Source organism: Paroedura picta, chromosome 10, assembly GCF_049243985.1.
Source record: "Paroedura picta isolate Pp20150507F chromosome 10, Ppicta_v3.0, whole genome shotgun sequence".
NCBI lineage: Eukaryota > Metazoa > Chordata > Lepidosauria > Squamata > Gekkonidae > Paroedura > Paroedura picta.
Window position 1 is genome coordinate 81004928 of NC_135378.1, and position 12135 is coordinate 81017062.

The 12135-nt window shown below is 48.7% G+C and overlaps 1 protein-coding gene across 1 annotated transcript in view; it reads left to right on the plus strand.

Annotated features, from left to right (window-relative positions):
* The first annotated feature begins 10053 nt into the window (after positions 1-10053).
* Positions 10054-12135, plus strand: part of CNOT6L (CCR4-NOT transcription complex subunit 6 like) — a 51600-nt gene continuing 49518 nt past the window's right edge. The window contains exon 1 of the mRNA XM_077301096.1: positions 10054-10288. The gene's annotated coding sequence lies outside the window, so the exon portion shown is untranslated. The remainder of the gene's footprint in view (positions 10289-12135) is intronic.

Below are 12135 nucleotides of genomic sequence, written 5' to 3' on the forward strand. Positions count from 1 at the left end.
TTTTAAAAATTGAATTGAGAAAGCAGGCTGTTTTGAATCTGGGCTTTGCTCTGTGGTAGAGAACCCCTGATTGGCCAAAGCTGTGCACATGACAAGCTTGCCTTAAAGCAGAAGCCCCTAATTTCTCTCAACTTCTGTTGGTCTTGGATTTTTTTCTCCCTCCTCTGCCTTCTTCGGTCCTCTTCCCCCCCCCCCTCCAAGAAAAGAAAGAGGCTCCCTGCTTGGCTCCTCTACCCCCCCTTCAAGAAAAGAAAGAGGCTTTTCCCCCCCTCCCCTTCTGATCTACCCTAACCACGTGCAGAACACTTTCCTGTTTCAATGGGGAGGGGGGGAAGAGGAAGACCTGAGTTCAAATCGATCTGAATTCAACAGGATTGATAATGGAATAAACAAAGTAAGTGCAGACTCTGCCCAGGAGCACCTTCAAGACTCACAAAATGGGTGGCAGGGAAATTTTGGGAGTCTTTTCAGATTGCTAACTGGATTCTTGCTTTTTTCTGATGCTACAGACTAACCGGGCTACCAGTCCATCTCGTGTGCTGTTCATCCATTGCTGTTGGAAAGTGCTGTTAAGTTACAGCCGACTTCGGTCACCCTGTAAGGTTTTCAGGGCCAGAGACATTCAGAGGTGGCTTGCTGTTGCCTGCAAAGCAACCTCGGACTTTCTTGGTGTTCCATCCTACGTGGCCGTCAGCATGTTACAGTTGTTCTCACCATGTTTGTTTTGTTACGTTACTGTTCTCCTGTTATGACTGGTTCATCACTATTGTTCAATTTACCACGTTATCTGTACTGTTTTTTTCTGTCCAGTCCCATGTAAACCGCCCTGAGCCTCAGTGGTATATAAATATATAATAAATAAACAAACACTATTCTGCTGAAAGGTTGGCTGGCCCAGAGTCAAGCAGCAAGCTAAATGGCAGCTTGAGGATCAGAGATATGTTTGCCAGGACCTCCTTGGCAAACACCAGGGGATGTAGGTTGCCAGATCCTGGTTGGGAAACCCCTAGAGATGTAGAGATGGAGCCTGAGCAGGACAGGGATCTCAGTGGGGCACTATGCCCTAGAGTCCATCCTCCAAAGCATCCATTGTCCCTTAAGGAACTGATCTCTGGAGATGAGCTGCAATTCCAGGGACTCCCCAGGTCCCACGTGGAGACAGACATCCCTAAACAGGTTTCCTAAATCCTGCCCAATGCTCTGACCATTATTATACCACACCGGCTGTCATGCAAGATTCCTGGTGGTTGTTTTTTGGCAGAAAATAATTGTCCCTCCTCACCAGTTCATTAAAGTAATTGCCCATCCTTGCACTATTCACCTATGCCAATTAAGAGCAATTGTCCACACCCATTCCGATGACCTCCTACACCCTTTCCAATTGGATCGTGTTTTTATCTGTGCTTTGCGACATAATGGAGCATGGCTATGCCCTGGAATGCTGCAGCCTCCTATGATCACTCCCACACGCATCCACCCAGCCTCCTTTTATTTCTATAACCCTGCATGAATATATCTGTCAGCTCCATGAAGGCTTTCTCAGCCAGGGGTTCATGAAACTAGAGGTTTCTATACAGCCCTGAAAGGCAGGGGTAGTCAACCTGTGGTCCTCCAGATGTTCATGGACTACAATTCCCATGATTATTATTATTATTATATTTATATAGCCTGTCCTTCCCAGTTGGTTCAAGGCAGTAACAACAGGCATGTAGCATATCACTGCAAACTGGTGCACCTGTAGTCTTATTTCTCTGAAAGGTAACCCTGGGGGTGTTGAATTATACTTCCTCCTAAGCATGCAGTGTATTACGGACAACACCACAATCCTAAACATTTCCTAGGAAGTAAATCCTTTTGGAAGAACCTTTAAGGAAGATTTCTGTGCAAAAAGCAAACAACAACAACACACACACACAATTTCCCACATATTTTGATTCTGAAGTGATTTTTCTAGCAGCCAGGAAACTCCTAATGATTTGGGGGCACAGTCAGGGAAGGGGAGAATTTGGGGGAGGGAAGCAGCCATTTTCTCCTGAGAAACTGATCTCAGTCATTTTGGAGAATAGAACTCCAGGCCACACCTGGAGGTTGACAACCCTCTTGAGGTATCAACCTAATCCGTTATAAGACTCTAATTAGTCCAACCTCCTGGTTCCAACAGTGGCCAATCAAGTATTCCTGTGAAGGCCACAATCAGGATCAAAAGGCAGTAATCTTCATTAGCTGGACACTCCCAGTGTTTGGAATCCAGAGCTTGGAATTGTGGGAGTAGAGAAAAATTTGGAAAATCTTTCTTCCTTGCAGGATCTTTGCCCTTTTAATCCTCGGTGACCTTTAACTGGCTCTCAACTGCGCATTCAGGTGGGTCTCTTTAGGCCTCGCTTGTGTAGGGGCCTAGTTCCCTTTAATTTACAAAGTCATGTTTTCTGTGTGTCAAGAAAGTCCTCTTGATCTCCTGGGACCTATTTAGCTAAGATAGCAACTTGATCACTTTCTCTCCCCACCCTCAATTGGCATTATTTATATCCTCTCAGTTAAATGACCTTCCTGGATTATCACCTGATGCAGGCCTGTTCTTTTTATCCTGTTGTGTTTCTAAAGTGTATATACTCAGTTCTTTCTTCTGTCCTTTTATAAATGCTGCTTTTTCCATACAAATAGTGAGAGAATAGTTGGAAGCATCAAGTAATTTAAAACAAGAATTTCCCCCCATTTATAGTGTTTTAAAGCAGGTGCTGAAGCAAACCAATCAAAAGTGAGTACGGAAAAACTTCAGTTATTGCATTTTCTTTTCAAATCTAAGTATGGGTCGTCAGAACTCTACCTTGCTTTAATTGTACCAGCTCCGTTAAGTTCAGCATTCCTAAATGGGGACATGCAGCCCCCAGAAGTCAAACCTTACTTGCATTCCAGAGGTTTATTTTTTAAGTGTTAAAATGCAAAAACATTTTAACCTTACGTTTTAATGGTTGTTCATTAGAAAAGGATTCTTGGTGAGTGATCCAGTCTATTCAGAGATAAGTCCCAGTTTATTCAGAGGGGCTTACTCCCAGGAAGACTCCCAGGAAGACTACGGCCTCAGTTTGACCTCTGCTTTTCCTTCAGGCTTGCAAATAATATGGGTGGGGAAAGAGCGATGATCCTTCATTTGGAGGTTGTGTAGGAGCATCAAATCCACTTGCTTTCTCTTGATCTTTTTGTGCACTTGGTTTATTTGGGGGCAGGGGGATATAGAATCATAGAGTTGGAAGGAACCTCATGGGCCATCTAGTCCAACCCCCTGCACTATGCAGGACACTCACAACCCTATTGCTCATACACTGTAACCTGCCACCCCCTTAAGTCTTCACAGGTTGAAATGGAGCAGGAGTTATAACCCAGTTGGTAAGTAGGTCATGGGGCATGGAGACCTCCCAGACTTACTGATCTCCAAAGATTACTTCCCTTGAAGGATGGGCTCTTTGAATCCTTTCAAGCTGAGGTCCTCTCCACCCCATGGCCCCACTCCAAAATTTGCTGGTATTTCCCAATCCAGATTTGGCAACATTAATAGCAACATATGGTAGAGAGATCAAAAGACATGACCAACAAGTATAGTAGCCCATCGAGATGAGATGGAAACGGAAGACTATTGAGACAGGCCAGAAGACACCAGCTGAACTTGGGATTTGCGCATGTATTTTATTTCAGCTCTCCCTGAGGCAAGCCCAGCATTATAACATTTTCAGTTCCTGCAGGACCATTGAGGCCTGACAAACTTAACACTCTGAGCGTGCATATGTAGTGAATCCTGTGCATACCACAAGATTACAGAATTACGGTTGTAGGGCTGATAGGGTAGCTGTCTTGATCGGTGGTAGAATAGCTAGAAGCGAATCCGGTGGTGCCTTAGAGCAGGAGTAGTCAACCTGTGGTCCTCCAGATGTCCATGGACTACAATTCCCATGAGCCCCTGCCAGCAAATGGGAATTGTAGTCCATGGACATCTGGAGGACCACAGGTTGACTACCCTGCCTTAGAGACTAACAGGATTTTCAGGATATAAGTTTTTGAGAGTTCAAACTCTCTTCATCCGATGCAAGCAGGAATTAAGATCCCTAATTGCTTATACCCCAGTCAGAAGGAGTGTTGCAGGTAAGTGACTCAGTCTGCAAAGGTCCAGCGCAAACGAAACAATTTGCTCAGAGCAGAACCAATTCATTAGCTGCAGAATCTTATTTGGATGGGGTTCCCTTCAGGTAGCATTCACTGGCTTGCCCTTAATACTTCTAGTCTTGTATCTCTTGTGTTAGCCGGTGAACTGATGGTGTGATTCCATTTCCACTTCACTGCATGCCCACTATTAATAATCTGTATACACAACAGAGGGTGGGTGGGGGGAATAAACCTACAGTCCAGTATGAGTCACATCCTTCTTGAACAACTCCTCTAACATCGCCTCTATAATAGGTCTCGCTTTGCAAGTGATAATTATTTGAAGCGTTCCACTGGTACCCACGGGTGACTGTTCATCTGTGGTCCGAATAACTTAACCTAACCTAAACTGCCATCGCTCCGTGTAAGGCTCCAGGAGGCGTTCGTCTTTCTAGCTTTTCCAGTCTGCGATTGACAGGACAATATTTGCGAGCCAATGATGATTATTTGTACCGTACTGCCATCGATAGCCGTAATTCTTGACGAAACAACAGAAGCAGAGAATGACGCATCCCCGCCCCCAAGGAGCTTGGAGTCTAAATTTCAACAGAACGAGTGGGAGAAGGGCGGAAAGGAACGGGGAAATACTCAAATGTGGCTCCAGATATTTTGCTTTGTTTCAGACCGGGGATGAAGAGGGAGGGTTTCCCAAAAGAGCTGAGATCCAGAGGAGAAAAGATAAGAGGTGATGCCATACCGGCCTAGGTAGTTTTCTCCTAAATGCCTATGGAACAGCAAGTGAAGTCATTTGAAAACGGGAGACCCTAAAGCAGGGGTAGTCAACCTGTGATCCTCCAGATGTTCATGGACTACAATTCCCATGAGCCCCTGCCAGCATTTGCTGGCAGGGGCTCATGGGAATTGTAGTCCATGGACATCTGGAGGACCACAGGTTGACTACCCCTGCTCTAAAGCACTGGTTCTCAACCTTCCTAATGCCGCGACCCTTTAATACAGTTCCTCACATTCTGGTGACCCCCAGCCATAAAACTATGCAAGGATTCTTTCACAGAAATTAAACCGAAACTGAGCAATGGCGTGAAGATCCGTTGTTCATGATTGTATATAAATCGGGTTTTTTTCCCCCTGGGTTTCTCCATTCAGTTCTGCCTCTTGTCCCACCATGCCTGTCTTGCTCTTTTTCGCTGCTCCAGACAGATGAATGCTCTATCTTGATCTACCCTGCAAAGCTGTTGTGTGGATGGTGCCCTCCCCTGACTAAGCTGCTTGCCCTGCTGCGACCCCTGTGAAAGCTTAGTTTGACCCCGAAAGGGGTCCTGACCCCAGGTTGAGAACCACTGGTATAAAGGAATAGAGAGAGTGCAATACTATATTGGATGCAAGCACCATTTTTAAACAGAGGCTGGAGAGCCATCTGACGGAGAGGCTGATTCTGTGAAGGTTCAAGGGGGTGGCAGGTGACAGTGGATGAGCAATAGGGATGTGCAGGGGGTTGGACTAGATGACCCAGGAGGTCCCTTCCAACTCTATGATTCTGTGATTGAATGTGGTGAGGCTTACTTCGGAGTAGACCTGCGCTGCCGAACTTAGTGTGGGCGCCCAATTGGCATAGCCCGCTACAACCTAAAACTTTTGAGCTCACACAATTTTCTGGCTTTAGCCTTCTCCCTGTTGTGTCCTTCACTGGGCATTGGCATGGCAGGCAAGTAATCCAGTTTGGTGACTGGACGGGATCTAGCTGCATATTGGTCAATTACATTGTAAGCTACGATCCTGCCACTCCTCAGGTCTACAGAACATAAAAAGGGCCCTCCTCAATCAGACCAGCGGTCAATGTAGTCCTGCATCTTATTTATTTATTATATTTATTTGATTTCTATACCGCCCTTCCATATGGCTCAGGGCGGTTTACATACAACATCATGGAGGGATACATGGAACGAACTAACATATAACATAGATACAACAAAATAATCTAACAGTGGTTCTAAATATCACAATTTCAGTGATCTTAAACAACAATATAACAAGGAACAGTAGCTTCGCTAAGGCCCCTAGAGAGGTCAGACTGATTCAGGCCACTGAGGGGATGTCTGGGGGGGACCTGTGGTCGGTCTCAGGCAAATCTTGTGTCACAGAGTAGCCAAGCAGTCTGATGTTGCCTCCCAGCACTGGGATTTATTTTGTCTGATGTCATGTTTTTGTTGGTCTTAAAACAGCATACAGTAGTTAGAGAATTCCTGGAAATTTGGGGATGGAATCTGGAGAGGGCAAGCGTTTGGGGAACGGGAAGGACCTCAGAGGGGTATAATGCCCTAAAATCTACCCTCTGAAGCAGCCATTTTCTCCAGGGGAACTGATCTCTGTAGTCCGAAGAGCTGTCGCAATTCTGGGAAATCCCCAGGGCCTACCAGGAGGTTGGAAACCCTGAGGTTCAGGTGCATTTGCAGCTTTGTTTATCTGCAGAGTCTTCTTTGAGCTGAGCTGGGACACATTTAGCACTCCAGCCGAACATCTGCTTCGGCGACAGAGCTCTGGCGTGCTAAGTAAGCACACATTAGTTGCTATGCAAAATATCTGGCCAGTTTAAACAAGACACCACAGGTGCCCAGAGTGGCGAATGCTTTGGCCTTGGCAGGGGTTGCAGGTAGCTACACTGGTTGGCAGTGAAATTCAAGAACAAAGTCCACATGTCATGTTGACATTGCACGCATAGCAGTAAGGGCACGTAGAACCCCGGACAAGTCAATCTCTTGTGCGTACCCAGCTTTGCGTTTAAATTGGGATACCCGCGCATGACTTCGCATTAAATCTCCTCTCCTTACGTTTTCCAAGGGAGTCAGTCCACACGTTGAAGCCACAGTTCCACGAGCAAACTGAAATCAAGCCACAACCCAAAACAGCACGCAAGCTTTTGGGGTATTTTAATGGAGGACGGCTGTCCATGGCTAGCCTCCTCGGCCATGGGCTAAGCCAGTTAAGAAGGCGCTGCGAGGCAGAGGCCCAGTCCAAAGAAGACTCCTGCAGAGCTATGGAAGCATGTCTTTTTGCCAATACCCAGGTTTGAATCCCAACTCTGCCAAAGAAGCTTGCTGGGTGACCATGGGCCAGGTGCACACTCTCAGCCTAATCTACCTGACAGGGTTGTTGTGAGGCTAAAATGGAGAATAGCAAAACAGCATAAGCTGCTTTGGATCCTCATTGGGGAGAAAAGCCAGATGTAAATAAATAAAATCAAAGGCATCAGTCTCAAAACCTAACATTGGATAATATAGAGGGGGGTTCTTGGTGTTATACAGTCCTGATGGATAGTTTTCAGTGGGCAGCCATGTCGGTCTGCGAAAGAAGAGCAAGGTGCAAGTCCAGTAAAACCTTAAGAGACCCCACAAGAATTCCAGGGTATAACTGCTTCCACAAACTCACTAAAAAGACACATTTCCATCGGCTTTGCAACTGGATTTTACTGTGTGGAATGGCAAAATCCACTTGCAATCCATTTAAAGTGTATCGAAACTATTATTTATTTATATTTATATACCGCTGCTCTCAAATGTCTCGCAGCGGTTTACACAATCCATATAAATACAATAAATTCCATAAAACCTATAAACACATCATTAAAAACACAAAACACAATAACAAGATGGCGGATAATAAATATATAACCCACTTCCCTCCTCCTATGTTCACCAAGGGTCTATCACTCTCTATCTGGGAGTGAGGAACTCGGTTGGCTTCAGATCCTCAGCAGACCATGCCGGGAACCACTCTGGCCTCAACCATACACCTGGCGGAAGAGCTCTGTCTTGCAGGCCCTGCGGAAAGCTGACAAATCCCGCAGGGCCCATAGCTCTTCCGGGAGCTCATTCCACCAGGTAGGGGCCAGGGCCGAAAAAGCAAGTTCCCTTCCTCCACTGTCTGATGAAGGAAGTTTTGACTTGGGTCAGCCCGTTCCCTGAAAAACTTGCTAGGCTCTTAAATGCGCAACTGAACTCAAACCCAGGTTGGATACACACTTTTCTTGGATGCTTTAGGATGCTTTGGGCCGATCCTGCGTTGAGCAGGGGGTTGGACTAGATGGTCTGTATGGCCCCTTCCAACTCTATGATTCTATGATTCTTGGCTAAACTGTACCCCAAAATCTCGGTTGTCCTGACGGATGGGCGTGCACCTGCTATCATCCTGCTACCATCGCTTTTTGAGCACCACAAAGTGCAGCGTGGTCCCTTCATGAGGACACAGGTGGAAGCAAACTTGCACCTTGCCTTCATGTCACATGTGAAAGGGGTCTGTGATAGCGAGGGATGTCGACCTTGACCTTGCTTCCTTGGCCGTGTGTTGCCTTTGCATCACATGTGAAAGCGGCCCTGTGATAGTCAGAGGAGGGGAAAGGGGACATAAACTACACCTTGCTTCCTTTGAGGCACCCATGTGCAGAAGCGAACCTGCGCATCTGCTTCATGTCACACGTGAAAGGGATCAGTGATAGTGAGGGATATTTTTTCCCTTCAAGGAAAAAAAAGAGAAGGGGACAGACCTGGCTTCCTTTGGGGCTTCACCCTCGTGTCATGTGTGAAAGGGATCCATAATAGAGGGGTGGGGGGGAAGGGGGTGACTCAACCATCCCTTGCTTCCTTCAGGGCGCATGTGCGCAGAAGCGAACCCGCATCTTGCCTTTGCATCATGTGCGAAAGCGATCCTGTCTTAGTGATGGGGGAAAGAGGGTGACATAGCTAGACCTTGCTTCCTTGGGGACACACGCGTGCAAAAGCAAACCCGCATCTTGCCTTTGTGTCATGTCTAAGGTGACCAGATTTTAACATAGGTAAAGTCGGACACCATTGACCGGGAGAGTTCTTGATTAAAAATTTGGTCTCTATGGAGCAACAAAAAGTTTCACAGAATGCATAGAACGCAAAAATAGTATTGTGATATATATATATATTTAATTTCAACATAAGTACAATTTGCCAGGGGCCCCCAAATGTCCCTCCAAAAGTGGAACAATCTGGTCACCCTAATCATGTGTGAAAGCGATCCGGTGTTAGTGACGGGCAAAAAGGGACACTAACCAGCCCTTGCTTCCACTGGAGCACACACGTGCAAAAGCGAACCCGCGTCTTGCCCTTGTGTCATGTGTGAAAGTGATCCTGTCTTTGTTGTTGTTAGGTGCGAAGTCGTGTCTGACCCATCGCGACCCCATGGACAATGATCCTTCAGGCCTTCCTGTCCTCTACCATTCCCCGGAGTCCATTTAAGTTTGCAGATCCTGTCTTAGTGACGGGCAAAAAGGGACACTAACCAGCCCTTGCTTCCACTGGAGCACATGCGTGCAGAAGTGAACCCGCATCTTGCCTTTGCGTCACGTGTGAAAGCGATCCTGTCTTAGTGACGGGCAAAAAGGGACATTAACCAGCGAACCCGCGTCTTGCCTTTACGTCACGTGTGAAAGCGATCCTGTCTTAGTGTCGGGCAAAAAGGGACACTAACCAGCCCTTGCTTCCACTGGAGCACACGCGTGCAGAAGCGAACCCGCGTCTTTGCCTTCGCGTCACGTGTGAAAGCGACCCGTGCGAGCGAGAGAAAGCGAGATTATTTCCCTCCCGTTTCCTCACCAGCCCTTGCTCCCTCGGGAGGGCGGCGGGAAGCGGCCCAGAGGCGGCGGCGGCGGCGGCGGCGGCGGCGGGGAAGGGAGCCCGTCCCTGCGCGGCGTGTCATTCGGGCGAGCAGGCCAGGCCCCTCCTCCGCTCTTAATCCCCCCTTCGCGGCTGAGGCGAGGAAAGGCGCGGAGGAGGCGAGCGAGGGAGGAAGGAGGGAAGGAAAGAAGGAAGGGGGGAAGGAAGGAAGGAAGGAAGGAAGCCATCCCGTCGCCGTCGCTGCCGCCGCTGCCTGAGGCGGCCCACCCGCCCGCTTCCCGTGCCGCGCCTCGGCCCGCCTCCCTCGCCCGCCTCCTCCTCCTCCTCCTCAGCAGCTCAGCGGCCTGGGCCTCGGCGGCCTGCCTGCCTGCCTGCCTTGCCTGCCTTGCCTGCGAGACTCCTCCGCGCTGGGCCCGGCGCGGCCGCCGCCGCCTCCTGCATGTCTTGGCTGCCCTCAGCCCCGCCGCCTCGACCCACGCCCCGCGGGCTGGATGCAGGTGAGCGCCGCCACACGGCTCCGGGCTCCGCGCTCCGGCCTCGGCCTCGGCCTGCCCTCCTGCCGCGGCGGCGGCGGCGGCGGGGTTGCGCGCGAGGCCAGGCCGGGGATGGGGCGTGCGTGGCCGCCGGGCCTGGGAGGGAGTCCTCGCGGGGGGACGGGGCTGGGTTGGGGGTCTTGCTTTCTTGTGTTGAAATACTGTTTTGGGGGGAAGGGGGTCGTCAACGGCAGGGTGGGAATAACTTGTGTTGTGTTGTGTTGTGGACTCTGGTTTTATTGTGTGGTTGTTGGCTTCGTCCACAGTCCGCTTTCTTCCCCCCCCCCCCTCTTTTGCCAGGAGACCTCGCAGCAGCAGCCCGGAGACACCTTTCAAGGAGGAAGAGTTGGTGTCGACATAGGGAGAGCATCAGGAAAAGGAGTCAGAGGGCTGCCCTATACCGAGTAAACCGGCCCCGTGGTCCATCCACGTCGGTATTGCCCGCTCAGGCTGGCAGGGGCTCTCCTGGGTTTCAGGCGGAGGTCTTTTGCGTCACTCGGTGGCCAGCCTTTTAACTTGGAGGTGCTGGGGATTGAACATGGGACGCTTTGCGAGCCAGATGCTGGGCCACAGCTCTCCTCCCTCTGCCGGTGACCCCGGAGAACGGCTGCCGGCCGGAGCAGGCAATACCGACCTTGATGGACCAGTTCTGTATAAGGCAGCTTTGTGTGGGAATGTGCAGCTGTTGGAATTTTGACGGTAGCTTCGCATGTTGTTAAGCAAACAGGTGAAGACCCGTCCGCCGTAATACAAGCAGATGAAATGCTTTTCAAGCTGGTGCTGGCAAATATTTCATTTGCTCGCATGTTGTTAAGGCAGCCACAAATCTGGGAGGCTGTGTGGTGGAGTGGTTAGAATAAGATTTGGGAAGGCCCAGAATCTGCGGAACCTGGATGCATATTGCTGCTCTCTGGTGAAGCTTGCTGGGTGGACAGGGGTTGATCCCTTGCAGCTTAAGCTCCCTCACATGGTTGTGGTGAGGACGAAATCAGGAAGGGAGACTCACATAAACCTCCTTAGAGGAAAAAGGCTCAAAACAGAATAGTTAAAATAGCTAAAAATGGAATAGCCCTGCCCCAAGCGTGTATGCTCCCCTGGGAGCTTTTATTGGTTTTGATGTTGTTTTGAAATGACGGAAGAGGCCGGATATGAGTGTTTATACATAAGCAAACATGCCGGTGAAAGAGTGTGTGTTCAGAAGGCAGCCATTGACTTGGAAATATGCTAGTGAAAGGTGGCAGAATGCACATGGAGAGGGAAACTGTTGAATTTTGAATGCTGCTTCACACATTGTACAGCAGGAAATCTAGATTTGCTACATGGTGTATATTATCTCCAGGTAACCACAGCTGATTGCAGCGTTGTTGTCACAGTCGCAATTTCATGTTTTTGGCTGTACTTTTTAATTTTTAAACTTAAATTAGATGTATTCTTAAAACATAATTGCAAGAAGGCTGTAACGTGTACCGTGTCTTGGTGAAAGGGATGAGGAGGGTGTGGAGAGGGCCTTTGTGAAAGGCATGAATCCAAAGGGGTGAAGTCTGCAGAAGGAGAAAACTTGAGATGAATGTGCTTTGATATGGGGGGGGGGGTCTCACCATGGGTGGGGGGAGTTGCATGCGAAAAGTATGGAGACACTGGAGAAGTGGGGTGGGTTTGTGCTCATGAACCTTAAGTATGTACAAAAATTCTCTGTGTGAAGGGGGATTCCAAAAATTAGACATGCAGTTGAGGTTTACTTTTTGAGCTAGAGTCTTGTTGTTAGGGAGTTGGACTTGGATCACAGAGATCTGATTCTAAATCTGCTTATT